This window comes from Macaca nemestrina, chromosome 2 (assembly GCF_043159975.1).
Source record: "Macaca nemestrina isolate mMacNem1 chromosome 2, mMacNem.hap1, whole genome shotgun sequence".
In the NCBI taxonomy this organism is placed as follows: domain Eukaryota; kingdom Metazoa; phylum Chordata; class Mammalia; order Primates; family Cercopithecidae; genus Macaca; species Macaca nemestrina.
The window spans coordinates 87,462,962-87,483,820 of NC_092126.1; the positions used below are offsets into that span (position 1 = coordinate 87,462,962).

General features: G+C 36.5%; 1 protein-coding gene across 7 annotated transcripts in view; it reads left to right on the forward strand.

Moving 5' to 3' along the window:
• The window catches only part of LOC105489997 (N-acetylated alpha-linked acidic dipeptidase like 2), a 1,462,458-nt gene that overhangs the window by 223,497 nt on the left and 1,218,102 nt on the right, over positions 1 to 20,859 (forward strand). For 2 of the 7 annotated variants that reach the window (XM_071091264.1, XM_071091267.1), the window contains one exon: positions 5,462 to 5,582. The exons of 4 other annotated variants lie outside the window; for them this stretch is intronic. The gene's annotated coding sequence lies outside the window, so the exon portion shown is untranslated. Of the gene's footprint in view, positions 1 to 3,248; positions 5,583 to 20,859 lie in introns of those variants that run through there. One more of the 7 variants, XM_011755184.3, reaches the window with a different exon arrangement.

The window sequence follows — 20,859 nt, forward strand, 5'->3', positions numbered from 1 at the left end:
TAACATGTTTTTCCCCCTGTAGTGCTTTGCTTCTTTAAGAGTTTTTGAGGTTGGTATAATTATCAAGAATCTATTTTGCTCTCTGCTCTAACACAAGCATATCTTTCTAGACTATTTGGAGAGCTAGAACTCTTTGCCCTTTCTTTTAATGGCCCTGGGTTGCTGTGACTTTTGTAATTCTTATGATTGCTTTTTATGTCGTCTCTTGTCTCCCTCTGGGTAATGAGTTCTGTACCTGTTTCTAGTTAGCTCTTCTTTCAGGTAGCACCTTTGACGTACGCAACTTTTGAATTTTTGACAATTCCTTTGGCTAGTTAAGAATTCCTGTTACTTATTTTCTGGTTGGCTTAATTAAGGTTGTGTGGTATCACGGTATACACTAATTCTAAATAACTTAAATGCTTTATACAAAAACTTTGTTCACCTGTATAATATGTTTATTTATTATTGAGTTCTTTCAATGTAATGGAACTTTCCATATTATAAAGCCCTCCTAAAGTTAGCTTGTTATTTGTAATGCTTTAAATCCATGTTAGAGGGAGGGAAGCTTGGTATATAATTTGATTTAGCCTAGAAATGCCAAAGCGCCTGCAGCGTTTCTCAATCGTGGGTGCCCATCAGAACCATCTGAGCTTCAGCTCCGCTCCCAGACAAATGTTCTTAGCTCCTGCCCTAACTGCTTCTCATGTAGGCAAATGTTTGCTGTAGGGAAGCCAGTGAGAAGACAGGGAATTAGTTCCTCTTTAGCTCTGCCTCAAAGGAGAGGTTTAAAGGGTGTCCAACCCTTAAAGGCTGTGTGATCCCAGGGAATCCTGGTAAAATGTGTGAAGAGCTAATCTCCAGCTGTCTATGATATCTTTAAACTGGCAAGGTCCCCAGATCAATTTTATAGAAGATTGATCAGTGTGTGGAAGGGGAAAATGGGAGGGAGTTCACCTCCACCCAGGGGAGCCTTATAGGATGGACTGCTGCCCTCCACTCCTCTTCTAGCGTTGACAGTGTGGGCCAGCAAGCCAGGCCAAGCTGGTAAAGTGCTTGCCCCAGGGCTCCATTTAGGACCGGAACCCTCAGGAGGGTCTGGATAGAGCCAATTTGGCCAGGGTGTCTGGCCCTCGGGGCCTTTTTGCCTTTAGCTTTTCTGATGCCTTTGCATCTGCATGAGCTGGATTTTGCATATGGGCTTGAGGCATAAAAAAGGCAATTGCTGGGGCTGGCATTGCTTGCTGCTAGGCAGACTTAAAGCCTGGGATGATTTAGTTATAGGAGAGGGCATTCCGTTGTTGAGAACATGGACTCTGGTTTCAAATTCTGACTCTGCCATGAAAAAAGTCACCTGAGGAGGAACTATTAAAAACGCATGTTGCGCTCTTTCCCGGAAGCACTGAGGGAGGTAGCAGAGGCCACTCCATCCCCCGGGCTGCACCCTCCCCTGCAGGGGAGATGGGCGCCCCAAAGGCAAATCCAGGGGCTGGTGGGGCCAGAGCAGGTGACTTGGAGTTAATCAGAAGGGAGATTGACCTGGGCGGGCCTGGCTTGCTCATGTGTGCCCTTTAAGAGATTGGAAACTGCAGAGCCGCCCCCTCCTGCTGCCAAAGAAGCAAATGGCCAGGGTCTCCACAGCTGCAAGAAATGGATTCTGTCTACAACCACATGTGCTCGGGAGAGGACCGCGGGCCTCGGTTGAGATCCCAGCCCTGGCTGACACCTTGAGTGCAGCCTGTGAGTGCCTGAGTGGAGGTTCAGCAGCCCCCGGACTCCTGCTACACAGAAGCCATGTGGTGACAAGTCTTAGGTTCGGTGACTTCACTAGAAGGACTCACAGGACTTAGCCTGTCATCATACTCGTGGCTAAGATTTACTACGGTGAAAAGATTCAACGCAGAATTAGCAACAGGAAAATGCATGTGGGTTGAAGTCTGAAGGAAACCAGCTGACAGAATCAAGGACACACACCTTGTTAACGATGCTCTCAAGGCTGTGAGGAGAAAGACAACCGGTGGAGTGACACTGGGAATTCAACACGTCAGTCTACCTGTCCCTGGTAACATAAGCTACTTGAGATCCTAAGAGTCAGTCTTCAGCTGCTGTCATGGAAAGTACTGGGAGTCAGCTAGACATCAAAGATGAGAGGTCAGGCCCCCAGCACAACTTCTTCTTTAAGCCAAATAGTGGCTTTCTCAAATCCTTTTTGCAAAAAAATTTTTGGTAGAGATAGGGTCTTGTTCTCTCACCCAGGGTGTATTGCAGTGTTACAGTCATGGCTCACCGCAGCCTTTACCTCACGGGCTCAAGTGATCCTCCCACCTCAGCCTCCTGAGGAGGGGAGACCACAAGCATGAACCACCATGTCCAGCTGAACTTTAAATTTCTTTTTTAGAGACAAGGTCTCACCATGTTGGCCAGGCTGGTCTCAAATTCCTGCGCTGAAGCGATCCTCCTGCCTTGGCCTCCCAAAGTGGTGTTGGGATTACAGGCGTGAGCCACTGCCTAGCCTACTTGGATTTGTTTCTAATTTACAGGACAAGGTCCTTAATATTCACATGAATGACAGTGAGACACTCAATGCTTTCTAAAGACTGGTTTTACATTCTGTTTATGTGAAGGAAACCCATTTTGAATAAAATTAATTATTGTAAAAAAAATGCAAGTTGCTGGCCGGTCACGGTGGCTCACACCTGTAATCCCAGCACTTTAGGAGGCTGAGGTGGGTGGATCACTTGAGGTCAGGAGTTCAAGACCAGCCTGGCCAACGTGGTGAAACCCTGTCTCTACTAAAAATGCAAAAATTAGCCTGGCATGGTACATGCTTTTAATCCTAGCTACTCGGGAGGCTGAGGCACAAGAATCTCTTGAACCTGGGAGGCGCAGGTTGTGATTAACTGAGATCACACCACTGCATTCCAGCTTGGGTGATAGAGGAAGACTCAGTCTCCAAGAAAAAAAAGAAAGAAAGAAAAAAAAAAAAGCACGTTGCCACACACGACATCTATCCCACCATCTGTAAATCAGGATCACCTGCACAGTGTACACGACTAGCTCCTTGTGTTTCCTCTTTCTCTTCCTTGGGCTAATAAGAACCATTGTCAGAGACCTCTTGCAGTCTGGCTGCTTGTTTCAAGTAAAAACATTTATATTGTGTGACTTTAGACTAAAAGTAATATCAGTACCATGAAAAAAATATATATATACATACATATATACACACACATATATACACATACATATATATATATATATATATATATTTTGAAATTGGATCTCACTGTCTTGCCCAGGCTGAGTACTGTGGTACAATCACAACTCACTGCAGCCTCAACCTCATGGGCTGAAACCATCTTCCCACCTCAGCTTCCCGAGTAGCCCGGACTATAGGCACATGCCACTACACCAAGCTAATTTTTTATTTTCTGTAGAGTCAGGGTCTCACTATGTTACCCATGCTGGTCTTGAACTCCTGGGTTCAAGCAGTCCTCCTACCTCAGCCTCCCAAAGTGTTGGAATTATAGGCATGAACCACCAAATCTGGCCACAAAAATGTAATTTTAAGGAAGAAAAGTGTTGGCTAATGACACTATTCACTTGTTCAAGATTTACTGAGTCACTCTTATAATGCCAGCCACTATTTTCAGCCCAGAGTAGTCCCTGCTCTCATACAGCTTGCATTCTAGTGGTAATGGGGTGGCTGGATGGATATTGGTGGGACAATAAACAAGTAAGCAAATAAGTGAATAAGATAATCACAGATACTGAAGTGATTTGAAGAAGGGAGAACAGATAATGACTACAATATATTAATTTTGGAATATTAGAAATTTTCCGGCTGGGTGCGGTGGCTCACGCTTGTAATCCCAGCACTTTGGGAGGCTGAAGCGGGCAGATCACAAGGTCAGGAGTTTGAGACCAGCTTGGCCAACACAGTGAAACCCTGTCTCTACTAAAAATACAAAAAAATAGCTGGGTGTGGTGGTGGGCACCTGCAATCCCAGCTACTCGGGAGGCTGAGGCAGGAGAATCGCTTAAACCTGGGAGGCAGAGGTGGCAGTGAGCCGAGATTATGTCACAGCACTCCAGCCTGGGCAACAGAGCTAGACTCCATCTCAAAAAAAAAAAAAAAATTCCATATGGTAAGTTTAATTTCCTTGCTTGTACATTGCTTTTGGAAATACCATTTTGAGCATGCATAATCAAAACTAAAAGCTAACTCCGTGTTTTTGGTATCTAATTGTTGCAATATCATATTGTTATTTAGATACAACAGTGAAGTCACAGCAGACCTAATAATTATAGACCCTACACCTAACAGCAGTTAAAGCAAGAAAAATACATAATAAAAAATACATGGAAGGAAGACAGCAGCAGTTGAAAAGATCCTGTATTTCTTCTATTATGTTACAGATAGTAGAGACTTCTCTTTAACTCAGTTTATGAAAATGTGTTAAATTTAAGGTCACTACCGCAGTAGTTTATTGTATAATTTTGTTTTATTTTAAACCAAAGAGATCCACTCATGTTACAAATCAGTTTAATAAGATTAGCCTTTTAGGAGGTGAATCATTGTCTAACATTTATTCATTTATTCACTAAAAATTATTGATGAGATGTTGGTATGGGTTAGACAAAGATACATGATGCAAGATTATGCTTTCAGTGAGATTAGAATCTGACAAAGAGTATGCAATCTGCAAGCCTACTGAACAATCATATAAACAGTCAATACCTGATTTGTATGTTGCATGTATTATATACCGTATTCTTACAACAAAGTTGGTGAAAGAATAGAAAATACTATTATGAAAATCGTAAGGAAGAGAAAATGCTTTTACTATTCATTAAGTGGGAGTGGATCACCTACTCATTGTCTTCATGCTGAGTAGGCTGAAGAGGAAGAGGAATGGCTGATCTTGCTGTCTCCAGGGTGGCAGAGATGGAAGAAAATCTGCATATTAATGCAGATTCAAACCATGTAGTTTAAACCCATGCAGTTTAAACCCAGGCGCCATGCAGTTTAAACGCAGCTTGTACAAGGGTAGCATGAAAAACTTTGGGAAAGGTTAGCTGATACAATGGAGACCTCAGGAATAATCCCCAAGTGGAGCCTGAGACCCTCGGTGTAATGATTTTTTTTTTCTTATGAGTTGCAGATGGGATTTAAAAGATTATGAGTATTAACTGTTGTTTTTAAGCAAGGTTTTTCAAGATATTTGTGCCTCTTCTCAAAGATAAATTGCATGCCTACAAAAAGACTGTAGAACAAAGATCATTTGTAAATTCTATATTGAAAGTACCTCTTGGTTTAAAAATTATGCTTGCTTTAAAAATTCTGTTTAAAAATTATATTTCTTAAAGAGCATGATGGGATACCTGAGATAAAAGTTGTGAGTAGATGCCATGATGGGAATATTTTCTCTGCCTTCGGCAAAGTAGTGAAAGGATGAGAACACCTTCTTTCTTACTTTGCCAGATTCACAGAGGCTGGGTTACAAAGCAAGGGCAGCCCTGGGTCGTTTCCTGATTGCAGAGAGAACAGCTCCTGCTCTAGCGGTAATTTCATACAGCTGGAGAACTCCAACTTCAGGTGGCAGGTAGGAAAGGTACCGGGGAAATCTGGGCATTATTGTATACCACATCGAGGAAAGCATAAATAGAGAGTGAAACACATCTCAGTCTCTTGGCGTCTTGTAATTTTGACTTTGTTATAATAAACAATTGAAATACCGTGTGGCCACGGTAGTCCCAAAAGTAGTTGGAGGTCAGATTTTACTGACTTTTAATGTTAGACTAAGGAGATTCAGCTTCATTTTAACAAAAGTCTGGAGGAATAGGCATTTTTTGTTCATGCTGTTGTTTTGGTTAAAAGAATGAATTGCTCAGAGTTGTATATTAAAGTGTACTTAATGTTTATATGAAAAATAGAGTCGGAGGACAAGAAACTTCAGGGCTTATGCCCATGTAATCGGTAATATGTTCTCCCTACAAAGAGGCCATATTTTCCCCATAGAAAGATACTTTTTTAATGTGCTCTACAACATTCAAAGGTAATTAATTTTTCTGTAAGGGTTTTTTTCCACATACATATGAGAAGATCTTGGGTTGATTTAAACATATTTTTCTAGCAAGGCTCTTATAAGTTAAATAGATGTATTTTCCAATATCTGCTTGACTAAGCATGTTTCAACTATGTGTACTGTGACTGGAATGTGTAATTCATGCATATATTAAAGAGAATTACAGTTTAGGATGGATTCATAATGATATTGCCATCAAATTTTATGGATCAAATAGAGATTATTATGTTTTCTGGAGTCATGCTGTTCTTATAAAGGCCTTAGATATGGAATGAATATCTTATTTCCTTTTGATAATCACAAGGGTCTAGATAGTGGATGACAGATAACACAAACTTTCATGTTACATTAGTCAGTGTGGAAAGGAATCTTAGAAGCTTTTTCTATTCCTAAATATGTTCATTTCTTAATGAGAAAGTTATAATGTGGTCTTTCAACAGTCTTTCTGTTAGATAAATTAAAAAATCAGTTTATCAGCATTCAGCTGAGACTACACACCAACTTAAACACTAAAATGATTCCCAAAGAGATTTACAATTTGAATTAACTGGGCAACTGAAAAAAAAAAATTATTGAGCAGGACCATTCAAAAAGCCTGATTCTGTGGTTCTGGTATGGCTTTGAAATCTGTTTTATAAAATAAAACCAGGTTTGTGAAACATTGCTTTATTAAGTCATGGGATAGTATAAAATAAACATAGATATACAATAAAAATAGAGGCTTTACCTTTTATTTTGCTTTCTAGTTTGACTGAAAGGATGCACGATAAAACTAAGTGATCCTTTAAAAGCTAGGGCATGACTATGTATATGTGTGCACATATTTTATATGTGCACATATTAATGTATGTTAATTTAGCCATCCAAGGGAGAATTTGGCTGAAACAAAAACAATCTCAATAAACAACACAAAAATTCACTGAAAATTAAGAATTCTTTTAAGATAAACTTTAGATAAGTGATATTTCAATTTTAACTTTATAATTCTGTATTATAAAATTACTTTTAGCACATTTTTCTTTATGACATTTTAAAGATTAAATGTCTTTAAAATTGATTATTACTCTTTTATGCTGAAAGCAAATATTTATTTTATAGATGAGCTGGGAATAACTAATGAAAATATTTATATATTCTGTCTGCCCTGTATTCTTCATTTTAATAAAGTAACATGACCTTATTTTTTCTCAAATAACATTACATTTGATTAAATTATTTTAACATAAGTGTACTGGACAAAAATACAAAAATAGCCCCAAGTCTGAAGACATATTCTCTGCTTGCATTTGAATATTCACCAGTTTTTAATGGTACCTCTAACTGACTGTTAACATTCATGTTTTCTTTTCCTACTAATTAATCTAAGGGTTTTCAATTTTGTTTAGAAATATATTACAATTGACAGATGATCACTTTTTTACTTACTATAGTTTTAATAACAAAAATAATACCACTTTATATATACGGATTTTGGAGTTAACAAAACCTTTATACAATCTCATTGACTTCTCACAGCCATACTATGATGTAGTAGGGGATAACTTTCACAGATTTATAGGTGGTGAAATTAGACACCATGAAGGTAAATTACTTGCTCAAGGTTGCATTTTTAGTAATTATCAAAACTGAGACTTGGTCTCATTGTTAGAACTGGTTTGTGAATAATAGAAGTTATAAAATCAGATGCCTGCAGTGGCCTCAGAGTGAATGTATGAGTGAAGACTGAGCACAAAACATTGGGGAGTGAAGTGGTGAACTGGAAAACATGTCTCATCTGTAGGGAGAAACAGGATTTTGATGTAACTTGGTGTTGGTTTGAGCTACTTTGGGCATAGGGTAGCCAGACTTTTGATTTTTTGAGAGAATCTCAAATTCCAAATTTTATGTGATATGCCTTTGTTTTTAATGTTGGCAACTAATTGAAAAAGTTGAAAGAAATGGTCTAAGCAAGACATAGCTGAGAGCCAGTGCCACTGCCAATTTACAGTGTGTGTGGGTAACCTGACTATTCGTAGAGCTGTTGTGCAGTGACAGAGATCTAAATCCTCTTCTCTATAATTGACCCAGAATCTCGGATCCTAAGGAATTATTTAGTGACAGATCTTTTTCACTTGAGTCATCTGATTGACTGTTTCTTCTTTCATTTGTTTAACCCAAATATACTGTATGCCAACCATGCACTTGTCACTGTAATGCAAAGAAGAATGTCATATAGTGTTTGCTCACAAGTCTCATCCCAAAACATTCTAGAAAGCAGTACAAAAGGAAGGATTGGAAGCAAAATAAAAAACTTTACTGTGAAGATGATATATAAAAATGCATTTTCCTGTGCAAACTATAGTCCTGTTACACAAAGGTTAAAGGGTCATATGTGGGTGTGTAAATACAATAGTCTCCACTGTCCACTGTTTCAGTTACCTATGGTCAGAAAGAAAAAGGGGAAGTACAGTATAATAAAATATTTTGAGAAGAAGAGACCACATTCATAAAACTTTTATTACACTATATTGTTATAATTGTTCTATTTTATTATTATTGTTAATCTCTTACTGTGCAATCCCAGCTACTTGGGAGGCTAAGACAAGAGAATTGTTTGAACCCGGGAGGCAGAGGTTGCAGTGAGCCGAGATCACGCCTTTGCACTCCAGCCTGCGCAACAAGAGCAAAACTCTGTCTCAGAACAACAACAACAACAACAACCTTTAACATAGCTATGTATGCAAAGGAGAAAACTTAGTAGATACAGTGTTTGATACTATTGGCAGTATCAGGCATCCACTGCAGTTCTTAGAACATATCCTCTGCAGATATGGGAGGGGGCTACTGTAAACAAAAATTTATGCTAAGTATAGATTTTTTGGTTCCATACAACTCTTCTTTATATAGGCAACCCTAAAAAGAAAAATGTTTCTTTTGTTATGGTCTCCAGTATAGCATTATCTTACTCTTGGGCAATTAGAATAATACTGGATTGAACATTTAATACTTAATCACAACCTTGATTTTTCTGAATCTCTGTATTTTCTAATCACAATTTTAATATTTTGTATTACTTGATCCCACAAAGAGCTTTCACACTCTTATTGAAAGATGTACTTGCTCTTTGAAAATATGAATATGTTAAATGGATAATAGATTAAAACTTGAAATTATTTATATTTAACTTTTGCATGCCTGTATCTGTAGAGATAACGTGTGTCAATATGTGTACGTACGTGTTGAGAGAGAGGGAGGTTGGTTTATATCATTTGATGAGCTGCACTGAATCCAATCATGAAAACCTGTTTTTTGGTTTTTGTTTTTGTTTTGTTGTTGCTGTTGTTGTTGTTGTTGTTTTGAGATGGAGTTGGAATTTTGCTCTTATCGCCCAGGCAATGGTGCTATCTCGGCTCACTGCAACCTCTGCCTCCCAGGTTCAAGTGATTATATTCCTGTCTCAGCCTCCCAAGTAGCTGGGATTATAGGCACTTGCCACCAGGCCCAGCTAATTTTTGTATTTTTTAGTAGAGACAGTGTTTCACCAAGTTGGCCAGGCTGGTCTTGAACTCCTGACCTCAGGAGATCCACCTGCCTCAGCCTCCCAAAGTGCTGGGATTACAGGTGAGCCACTGCGCCCAGCTGAAGACCTGTTTTAACTCATTATATTACTCTCTATGACTTGTCAGAGAGTTCACAGATGAATTCTATAATAGTCTTAGAAAATAGATTAGCCTACTTGTAGTTTTCTTGTCCTTCTTTCTGATTTTCTAGTTATATAAAATACATGTATATACCTTTATATTATATACCTTTTCATTACATCTTTATGCATAACATAGATATAGGATTTCTTTGCTCTTCATTTTATTTTTGCTCTTCATTTTCAATACTCTGAAAAGTCATGCATATCTTTCCCTCTAGTCTATTTCCAATATTGGAAAACTACACGTATGCTAATCTAATTTCTAAGACTATGTATCAAATTAGTGTCTGAACTCTCTGACAAGTCATAGAGAGTAATACAATGAGTTAAAACAAGTTTTCATGATTTCTAATGTTGGAAATAGGTTAGAGGGAAAGAATAGCAGAAAGAAATATACCATCCCCAAATTCCTTTATATGTACACACACACTCACACACACAGATAGTTGAATGGAATATAACCTAGTCTCATTTTCTCAAGCGGCAGAATGAATTCATGTGCAAGGTGAAGATGAGACATAGGGTTCCTATTTCTTATATATCTTTTGGTAATAAATAGTACATTGTTTTAGACTGAGTATTAAAATCTTTTATATCTCTCTGGCAAGACATTGCTCATATCTATCTTATATACAACAAAGCATTTCTTGCACTTCTCTTGAGAAGTAGATGTATTAGAAAGCACATAGATGAAGGAAAATTTATAAATCCACTTTTATAAACCTATTTCAATATAAGTGGCGAGTCATCAATAATAAGATAACAATAGCTATGATAACAAATTTATTTTTTATTCATCATGTGCAATAAACTTAACCTTCAGATGATGGTGAAATGTGGTTCAGGGATTGGGTAGCAGATTTTAGCCTTAATCCAAAGGTACCTTCTAATAAGAACCTACTTGTGTGTGTATCTTTGTCTATTTAAATTGCTATGAGGGACATTGGATGTCTATAAAATATTGTTTCTCAAATATAATTCATTAAAATGCTCCATGGAAAAGGTGATCAAATAAGTAGGCAAAACACTATCCATTTTTTTCTTAGAAATCCACAGCTTATGTAAGCATATTAAAGCCTCTCAGTATACCAACTAGTATGTTAAGATGCTGCTGAATGTAGTTTAACCCAGTATTTCCCTGCATTTTTTGACCATTGGCCCCTTTTCCTCTACTAGCTGTGTCAACATCTATTTACCACTAGTGTTCAGAAGACATTAGTTAAAAACAAGTTTTAAAGATATGAAATTCATCTTAAGAATTTTTGTTTTCCTTTTCAGTGTTACTGTAACAGCAACTCAGTAGTTATGGGCATAATTGTTAACTGTTGCTGAGAAATGAGTTTATGTTATAGGAAATGTGAGTAGAGAAATCTCAGTTATTTGTAGAGTAAATTAACGATGGAAAAATTAGGATGTAGAATATGAAGAGACAAATTAGAATGTAGAATATGAAGAGACAAACAGAAATGCTTTAACATGCCAGGCTTCAGTGAAGTTGCATTTTCCTCTATGGATTTATCCATGATTGATTTATGATGCTTTGTGAAAATAAATCTATATGAAAATAATTTATTGCGTTTAGCCTAATTATCTTTTCCCTGTGCATTTGGCCCTGTTCACTTAGTTTATCTTTACTAGGAGAACAACTGTCCAGGTTTTTAAATATCTCTGGTGTTCTTTTACCTACTTCAGGAAAAAAAATGATACCCTTCTACTTCATGTAAGGTTTGCTCACATCTCTTATTTTTATTTTTAGCTTTCCATTATTCTAAAATTGTGCTATCATTTAGAATATTTGAAAAGTATTGTTCATGGAATTTGATGATATATTCACGTGTTATCATTGACCCCAGAATTTTCTGTTGCATTGTTATCAGTGCTTGTAATTAAGTTCCTTGGTTACCAACACAATTGCTGCTTAATGTGTATTTTAGCTTCATCTAGGCTATTGGCTTTTAGAAAGTTAACAAATGAGGAGGACAACTCAGTGTATTATATAGTGTATCTGAGGGCCAAACAAAACTTGTAGTGGATACATGCAACCTGTAATAAAGTCTGTTTTGTGCATATAGACAAACAATATTAAGAAAAGGCATTGAATGAAAGTTGAAAAGCAGCTTTTGAACATCTTTTACTAATAATTCTTTGCCTTTATACAGCACTTATTAAAACCTGGCTACATAATTGCTTTCTCTTTTTTTAAATAAAAACAATAAATTAGGCTTTATTCATCAAATTGTTTGAGAGGAAAAATCTGGGACACTTATAATATTGAGTGATTTACCAAATATGTGGTTAATAAGGGAACAGAGCTCAGACTGAGATATTTTTTCTAACCTTCCGTTTGTGCTTTTTTTCTAAAGGTTTCATGTCCTTCAAATCATAGGCAAAGAGCACATTCTATTTTGTAATAACTGCCTACTCAAAGTTTGAATTACTGACTTCTGCCACCTTCTTTATTTTTAAATGAAAGTTTATACTAAACTTACTGAAATATAACACATATATATGGAAAAATTAAAAAAATCCTATGTTTACAACTCAGTGAAATTTCACAAAATAAGCAAAACCATGTAATCTACCACCCAAATCAAAAGAGAGTACATTACCAGCACCCTAGAAGCTCGTCCCATACCCAGCCCAGTCAACAGATTTAGGGAAGGAAGAACTGGGTGGGAAAATATTAGACTGCAGTCTAGTTCTAAGAAAGTTCAGCAAAGTTGATGGAGTCCTGCAGCCAAACCTACCTGTCAAAGAGTCACATCTCCCAGGACAAGGCCTGCCTTAATATCCTCGCAGCACTCAGTCAATGGCTGGGAGAACACAAAGGGAATTGTGGCCTCTGAATAAAGTGATAGATTTTAGAGTGCAACAGCTGAGCTGTCAGTTAATTATACTCTGCGAAGTCAGAAATCCATGACCATGACAGTGCCATAGAGGGATAGCTTTGTGACTTTGTGATTCATAAAGGTTTCTTAAATAGGACACAGAAAACACCAACCATAATGTATTAGTTCGTTCTCACACTGCTATACGGACATACCCAAGACTGGGTAATTTATAAAAGAAATAGGTTTAATTGACTCACAGTTCCACATGGCTGGGGAGGCCTCACAATCATGGCAGAAGGTGAAGGAGGAGCAAAGGCATATCCTACATGGCAGCAGGTAAGAGACTGTGTGCCGGGGAACTGCACTTTATAAAGCCATTAGATCTCGTGAGACTTACTATCACGAGAACAACATGGGAAAAATCCGTCCCCATGATTCAGTTACCTCCCACGGGTCCCTCCCGCGACACATGAGAGCTATAGTGCACGGTGAGATTTGGGTGGGACACAGCCAAACCGTATCACATAAAGCGAAAAAATCCTATTATATTCAATTAAGAACTTCTGTAAATCAAATGACATCATTAAGATGGAAGGAAAACCATCGAATGAGAGAAGATATTTATAATACAGATTTCACAAAGGGCACATATATATCAAATATAAGAATCTCTACAAATCAAAAAGAGAAACCCAATGGAAAAATAGGTAAAAAACTTAATAGGTGGTTTAGGGAATATCCAAAGACCCAGTAATCGTATGAAAAATTGCTCATTCTCATTAGTTATCAAGGGAGTGCAAACAAAAGGAAATTAAAATGCCACACTACATACTCACTATAATGATTATATAAAAAAGACTGACATGTTGGCATTCATGTGAACCAACTAGAACTCTCATACATGCTGATGGATATGTAAATTAATAAAACCATTCTGAAAGACTGGCAGTATCTGTTATAGATGAACATACACATACCCTAAGTTCCAACATACATATTTTTCCTAAATGTCATGTACAACAATATTCACAGCAGCATCGTATATATAGTAGCCCCAAACTGGAATCAACCCAAATGTCCATCCACAGTAGAATGGATAAATGAGTAATGGTAATTCATACAATAGAATGCTGTAAGTAATACAAGTAAACAAGTGCTTCTTTCTTTTTTTATATGTTTATTACATTTGGGCTTTTGTTCTTCATGTTTCTGTATTTAAAAAAAAAATCAGTAAAGCAGGTACTGGAGTAGAATAAATGCAAAGATTTCTGTCCTTTGGGATTTTACAAGTTAGTAGGAGAGAAAAATATGTAAAATAAATACTTTAATTTCAAGTATAATGTGTCATAAGCTGAGAGACTGGAACTCATGGTCTATGATTTTAGCACAGAGGTAATTTTTGTAGTGGTCGTGAAAGGTAAGGTTTTAGTGGAAGAGGGAGATGAGCTAATTCTTGAATTAATAATAGCATTTCTATATAGGGACTATGGCAGAGTAGCTAGAGTTTAGGGAAATGTTAAAAAAAAAAACTTGACAAGTATTTGTGAACAATATTGGAAGGTCTTATAATGTCATTAGCCAAAAATTCATAAACTTATGTAAATTGAGGCACTAATATAGAGAAAATATTGATTTATAATTTTAAGTCCTATGCATAAAGTCATGTTATTCTTCTTTCCAAGTTCTTCTCCCTAATCTCATTGATACTTTAGAGTTTTGAGCTTCTGTGAGTCCGAGAAATGCATTGAAAACACACAAATATTTTCTACTCACTCATTTTCAGGAAAGCAGCTGCAGCTTATCTCAGGATTTATTTTATTTAGGCTTCCTCTCTTGATTTGTCATAATATTTAGTAATGAGATGGCTTTGTGTGTGTGTGTTTTAGAAATGTGGTTTACATAATTTATATCCTTGGCTAAATTTCTCTTGGCATACAGAAAAGGAGAAAGTGGTCAAACCTATTTATTTGCATTATACTCTGCTCTGCTTTTGATAAATCATAAAATTTTGTTAAGGTCTGAGTGTGTGCCACAGTTTCTCTAAAGTTAGTGCAGTGTACTTGAGTTCAATAAATATTAAAGACATTTAACTTTTCAAAGCTGTCTCTTATTTCCTGATTTTAAAAATAAAGATTAATTAGAGATCATAATAATGAAATCAATGATTATTAAATTAAGAATCTCATTGTCTGGTAGCAAATTAGAAAGGGCTAACTTGACATTACTAGGGAGTTTTCTTTTTCTCAGGTGCTATAATTATCCCACAAAAATAATTGTCAGATAGATGAGATCTGGCAAAAAAATGATCGTTATATTTCAGTAAGCATGTCAGAAATTTATGTATAAGCAAGAGCTGTCGCTCAAAAAGCTCAAATTGAGAAGCTGCTCTCGTGTTCCACTGTTTTCTTTAGCACAAATGTTTTTGGAAGTGCCTCACCTTTGAACTGATGTCAGAACCAGTTTATGAGACTTGTAATAAAATTACCTTTTTTATTATATTTATTTATTTATTTATTTATTAAAGACAGAGTCTCGCTCTGTTGCCCAGGCTGGAGAGCAGTGGCGCGATCTCCACTCACTGCAGCCTCCGCCTCCTGGGTTCACACCATTCTCCTGCTTCAGCCTCCCGAGTAGCTGGGACTACAGATGCCTGCCACCAAGCCTGCCTAATTGTTTGTATTTTTGTAGAGACGGGGTATCACCGTGTTAGCCAGGATGGTCTCGATCTCCTGACCTTGTGATCTGCCCGCCTTGGCCTCCCAAAGTGCTGGGATTACAGGCATGAGCCACCGTGTCTGGTCTATTTTATCTTTATTTTTAACCAAACCTTGTGCTGCAGCGATTGACTGCATGCATATTTATTTTTTAAAATTAAAAATTAATTACATTAATGAATTAAAGGGAATTCATTGTTATCTGTGAAGACATTGTAAAATAGTAGTAACTAACAGAGGGTACATTCTTAGATTCCTGGATAAATATTTGCAATATAAACAGCAGTCATTTAAATTATTTTGCTGCTGTTGTTGTTAAAGAATATGTGCTTTAAGCCACCACCTTAAACTAGATAAATCTCAATATGTCTCCTCTCAAAGATGATTTTGATCTTTTTTCATGTGATACTCAAGAAGATTCTGTAAATGTTACATGGCAGAAGTTAATAATGAAGCACTTTGATAAATAGCAAATAATCAATGAGTGTTAGCTGTTATGTTTTAATATCCCTTTTAATATTTTTACCAAATTAAAGTATTAAAGTTTCTATAATATTAATTAAAAATTAACTGACATAACATGGATTTAAAAGGAAAAATGCAATAATTTAGATAATTTAATGTGACTTTCTTTGTATTAAAAACATACTTTCTGTATTTAGCTACTAAACATACCATTAACTAATAAAGATAATTTAAATTACCTTATTTTATCAGTTTTAACATACAAAAGTTTTAAAACACATTTTAACATCTCCAAAATCAGAACATTGCCTGCTATCAAGGGTGTGTTATAATCTTTAGGATTTAGGTAGGGGTGATGTTGTTGTTGTTCTTGCCAGTGGATACATAAACTTATCATAGCTATTTATGTTATCATTACTTCAACTGAGTTATGTGTATCAATGATACTTTACACATGTTGAGTTTAATATTTGTTTAAAATGTCTTCTAAAATATTATAATATGTTTTGGCATTGAAATGAAAACTTGTTGTATACACAGAAGGGCCTGGCAGAAGAGTAACTGAGCAAACATTTTATATCAATGAAGTAAATATCCGCTACTGGAGGAAGAACCACAGCAAACAATGAAATATTTTACGTGGACCAGTAAAGAATACCCTGAAGTGGGTAAAGCTCTGTTACATTCTGTTACTAAGATTTCCACAAAAGAATTCCCCATCATGCAGAGAGAAACAGAACTAAAGGAAAGATAAATTGCCAATTTTCCCCAAAGAGATAAATTTCAAAGCAGACACTCTAGTATGATTGATTCATGCATTGTGCATGTTGTTAAACTTCTTTCCATAAAACTTCCTAATGACTTTAAAGAAACTTATTGCCAGCAAGATTTAATTGAGAGAAAATGAAAATATGAGTGTTCTCAAATAGAGAAGCGTCAGCCTCAAAACTCACAGAATTGGTATTAGCAACTTAGAAGAAAATCCTGGAGACAAATGGAGCATTCTTTTCAGAAGTGTTTTTTCACCATTACTTTTTTTTGTTTAAGGTTCCAGATTAAACTGTTTATTATTTCAAGGACATGAAAAGCAGGTCAATATAGTCTTTGCTAAAATTATTATTTAAAACTACATTATAAAGCATCTGCTTGCTGTTTCCATTTTATTTTCTCTCTTCTGACCCCTCCTTTAAAAATTTTTACTCTTTGTTATAGAAATTTCCAAACTAAAAATAATAGTATGGTGAACTGCCATGTACACATCTCCTAACTTCCATAATTATCAACATAAGTAAGGCTGATCTGTTTCATCTAAACTTTTCTACCTCTCCCCACTTTCTTTTGGCACCTCCAAAAGAGTAGGTTAGAATAAATCTCAAACATCATATGCTTTCATTCATAAACTTATAACTTAAGAGATAAGGGCTTCCGTCCCTCCTTCTCTCCCTCCCTCCCTCTCTGCCTCCCTCCCTCCCTTCCTTTCTGCCTTTCTTCCTTCCTCTCTCTTTTCTCTTTTCTCCTTCCTTCCTTCCTTCCTTCCTTCCTTCCTTCCTTCCTTCCTTCCTTCCTTCCCTCCCTCCCTCCCTCCCTCCCTCCCTCCCTCCCTCCCTCCCTCCCTCCCTCCTTCCTTCCTTCCTTCCTTCCTTCCTTCCTTCCTTCCTTCCTTCCTTCCTTCCTTCCTTCCTTCCTTCCTTCCTTCCTTCATTTTTTCCTCCATTGCCTAGATTGGAGTGCAGTGTTGTGATCTTGGCTCACTGCAACCTCTACCTCCTGTGCTCAAGTAATCCTCCCACCTCAGCCTCTCTAGTAGCTGGGTTTACAGGCACATGCCACCACCGGCTACATTTTTTTTTTTTTTGTAGACAGAAGGGTTTTGCCATGTTGCCCAGGCTGGTCTCGAACTCCTGGGCTCCTCAGCCTCCTGAGTAGGTGGGATTACAGGAACCTGCCACTACACCCAGCTAATTTTTGTAGTTTTAGTAGAGATGGGGTTTCACCATGTTGGCCGGGCTGGTCTTGAACTCCTGACCTCAAGCAATCCACCTGACTTGGCCTTCCCAAGTGTTGGGACTACAGGCATGAGCCACCCTGCCTGCCCACAAAAAATTTTTTAAGACAACATGTTTCAGAAATTTTAGGTTCGCAGAAAACTTGAGAGGAAGGCATAGAGATGTCTCATATGCTTGTGCCCACACACATGCATAGCCTCCCTCACTATCAATATTCTGATTAGAGTGATGTATTCGTGAAAACTGTATCAACGTATCATTATCACCCAAAGTTCATAATTTACATCAGGATTCACTCTTGATTTTGTACGTCCTAAGGGTTTGTACAAACTTATAATATCATGCATCCAACATTATAGTATCTGTCATACAATAGGATTTCCACTGCCCTAGAAATCCTCTGTGTTCTACCTATTCATTTCCCTTTCCTTTTAACCCCTGGCTACTACTCATCTTTTTAGAGACTTCATTATTTTGCCTTTTTCAGAACATCATATAGTTGGAATCACGTACTATGTAGGCTTTTCAGATTGGCTTCCTTCACGTAATAATAGTATGCATTTTTCATAGCTCATTCCTTTTTAATGCCATCTAATTCATGCATAATACCCCACATTCTTGATATACTGCAGTTTATTCATTCACCTGCTGAAGGATATCTTGGTTGCCTCCAATTTTGGCAATTATGAATAAAGCTGCTATAAACACGTATGTTCAGGTTTTTGTGTAGATGTGTTTTCATTTCTTTTGGATAAATAGTATGATTGTTGGATTGTATGGTAAGAGTATGTTTAATTTGATAAGAAACCACCAAACTGTCTTCCCAAGTGGCTATACCATTTTTGCAGTCCCACCAGCAATGAATGAGTTCTTGTTGCTCCATTTCTTCACCAGCATTTGGTGGTGCCAGTGTTATGCATTTTCATCATTCTAGTGATGTATAGTAGTATATCTTTGTTGTTTTAATTTGCATTTCCCTGATGACATATGATGTGGAGCATCTCTTCATATGCTTATTGGCCGTGTGTATCTTCTTTGGTGAGGTGTCTATGAAGGTTTTTGGCTTAATTTTTTAGTGTTTTTTATTGAGTTTTTAGAAAATTCTTTGTGTATTTTGTAAGATTTTACCAGACATGTCTTTTTGCCATCATCATGAACTCTGATAGTACAGAACACTGTGTGGAAAATTAGAGATGTTTATGAGTAGGAAGAAATTCAGATTTGGCTTCTGAAAGTGAGAAATTTTACTTTAACATTTATTTAGCTTATAGTTTACTTTTGATATTTGGCCAGATTAATATAATGTATGCTTAAATGGTAGTTTTTTCAATAAGTATAGACTAAAAATTCTAAGTGATGAGAAAGCATTTTATAATGGTTTGACATTCATTTCTCATTTTTCTACTGGTACAAAAGAAATGGCGCATCAGCAACTAATGTTATCTTGGAGTTGATGAAATATACTGTTAAGAATAACAAATGTGTATAAATGCAGTCTTAGGGTCGACATCATTCTAAGACTCCACTATTTTCTCTCATTACACTATATTTCAATTTTTTGCCTTCCTTTTTTATTGATCTTGAAATAATTGATGGCCTCCTTTTCCTTTTTCAGCTAACTTTAGTGTATACAGTTATTTGTATAGATTTCTCCAAAATTAGAGTTAAGGGTAGTGATTATTACTAATGTATATATTCTTACTTGGTCTGTGTATGCTGTATTTTCTGAATAGTTATGATGTGGAAATAATAAGGATAATTCCTTCATCTAAAAATACGATACTTTATTGGTGACTAATTAAATTTATCTTGAAACTAGTGCCATTAAAACTTGAAATCAAAACTATGTACTCTCACTTAGTTGAATTACTATTGTTTATATGATGTTTATTAGTATAACTTAGAAGCAAAGAGAAAAATAACTTGTTTTCTGAATTTTTCTGTAAGTATATTAGAAATGTCTAAATGTTATTTTCATTTTGTCTAAATTTTCAATTTGAGATTTAGTTCTTATTCTTTGCTATATGTATTTGAAAGATAGATAGCTAAAGAACTTACAAGACTGAACCCTTAAAGGTTAGGGGCAACGGCAGACTCATTTTTGTCTTTCCAGATCCACCTAAATGGTTATCACAGATTAACTGTGCTGATTCTTTCCATTTTTCCTCTTTAGATTCATTCTACTTCTCTCTGCCCTGTTGTAATCCCTGTAAGGTCAATCTTAATGAACTGCATCTTCCAAACTCACTGGTCTTCTAATCCCTCCTGGATTCAGCCAGTGGGGGGCTTAAGCCAGTGTGGAGAGTGAAAGGGAAGAGAGGTCAGGTTATTTATCCCTACTTCCCTGGGGCTATGTCTGATAGATGGAAACAAACCCATATACTCATGGTCATGTCTCCTGTCATGTGGTCTTTTTTTAATAGCTTCTGCTTTTACTAGGTTCCAGTAACCCTGCCCCGTCCTCCCACCCTCTAAGACCCAGAAGCTTCCTATTGCAGTTAGACCCCGGTGCTTCATTGTCAATGCCCTTAGCCCTGCCCTCACCTCTCTTTGAGTGTGTCCTTTGTTTACTTCTTGGACCCTGCTTGAAACAGTTGGTATTCAATTTTTCTTGAGGCAAAATTTTGAAATGAAGTAACAATCTGGATATACAGAATATAATAAACACTTTTATTTTAAAAAAGACAATAGAAGATTGTGTGCCGTACATGATAAGCCATGACAAATTTAATATGTAGCTACTGTTCTGGAATATTTTCCAATTTTATATTGATAAATATATGTTTATAGTAGGAAATATGTTTTTATCAAAAATATTAATAGAAGATTATAATGATGACACTTGCAAATTTAGTTAAGCTAGTCAGATGCCTCAACTTTGCCAATGATTTTTGCTATCGTTTTCGACTGACAAAATGCAATTTTCACTGAATAAGATTAACTTATTCAGTGTTAAAGTATTCATTAAGTTTTTTCATGACAGAATTTTCAGATACCATCTGATTGGTTATCTTTACATTGGAAAGTTATTGTTTGCACAGGTTATTCATTAGCTATAGAGAGTTAAATCACTAAGATATAAAGTGATTTGTTCAC